The sequence below is a fragment of the Primulina huaijiensis genome, chromosome 5 (genome assembly GCF_012295235.1).
Source record: "Primulina huaijiensis isolate GDHJ02 chromosome 5, ASM1229523v2, whole genome shotgun sequence".
NCBI lineage: Eukaryota > Viridiplantae > Streptophyta > Magnoliopsida > Lamiales > Gesneriaceae > Primulina > Primulina huaijiensis.
This window is the reverse complement of record NC_133310.1, coordinates 10,470,358-10,471,730: the sequence shown is the minus strand read 5'-3', so window position 1 is coordinate 10,471,730 and position 1,373 is coordinate 10,470,358.

The following is a 1,373-nucleotide window of genomic DNA, read 5'->3' as shown; positions in this document are numbered from 1 at the left end:
TTTACCATTCGAATTGAAATATGTATTTCTTGGTGAAAATAAAACATTTCCTGTTGTAATTTCTTCCACTCTTCTACCAAATCAAGAAGAAGATTTAATTAAATTACTTAAAAAATATAAAAATGCAATTGGATAGACTCTGAAAGATATAAAAAGTATAAATCCTTTAATTTGCACACATAAAATTCATTTGGAAGAAAATGCTAAAACATATCAACAACCACAAAGAAGGTTAAATCCACATATAAAAGAAGTTGTTAACAATGAAGTATTAAAACTATTAGACGCTGAAATTATCTATCTAATCTCAGATAGTAAATGGGTAAGTCCAACACAAGTAGTACCTAAAAAGTCAGGCATCACTGTTATAAAAAATGAAAAGGGAGAGTTATTACAAACTAGGATTCCATCTAGTTGGCGTATGTGTATTGATTATAGAAAATTAAATGATGCAACTAGAAAAGATCATTTCCCACTACCATTTTTAGATCAAATTCTAGAAAAAATAGCATGAAATTATTATTATTGTTTTCTTGATGGGTATTCGGGGTATTATCAAATACCTATATCATTAGAAGATCAAGAAAAAACTACTTTCACTTGTCCTTTCGGAACTTTTGCATTTAAAAGAATGTCATTTGGTTTATGTAATGCTCCGGCTACTTTTCAAATATGCATGTTAATTATTTTCAATGATATGATTGAAGAATTTGTAGAAGTTTTTATGGATGATATAAATGTTTTTGGAAACTCATTTGAAAATTGTCTTCAAAACCTAGAAGAAGTATTAAAACGATGTGAAGAAAAAAAAATCTTGTTTTAAATTAGGAAAAATGTCATTATATGGTTAAATCTGGGATTGTTTTAGGTCATGTGATATCTGAAAAAGGAATTGAAGTTGATAAAGCCAAAGTTGTTATTGCTAATTTAACATCACCAAAAACGGTCAAAGAAGTTCGATCATTCTTGGGTCATGCAGGTTTTTATAGAAGGTTTATAAAAAATTTCAGCATAATATCTAAACCAATTTCGAATCTTTTAACAAAAGATACACAATTTGAATGGACTCAGAAATGTGAAAATGCTTTTAAAAAATAATTAATCTTTTAATTACATCACCTATTTTACAACTTCCAGATTGGTCTTTACCATTTGAATTAATGTGTGATGCAAGTGATTATGCTATAGGAGCTGTGTTAGGACAGAGAAAAGAAGGAAAACCGTATGCCATCTATTATGCTAGTAGAACCTTAAATAGTGCCCAAATAAATTATTCAACTACTGAAAAAGAATTACTTTCAGTAGTATTTGCATTAGATAAGTTTCGATCTTATTTAATTGGTTCTACTACTATTGTGTACACTGATCATTCT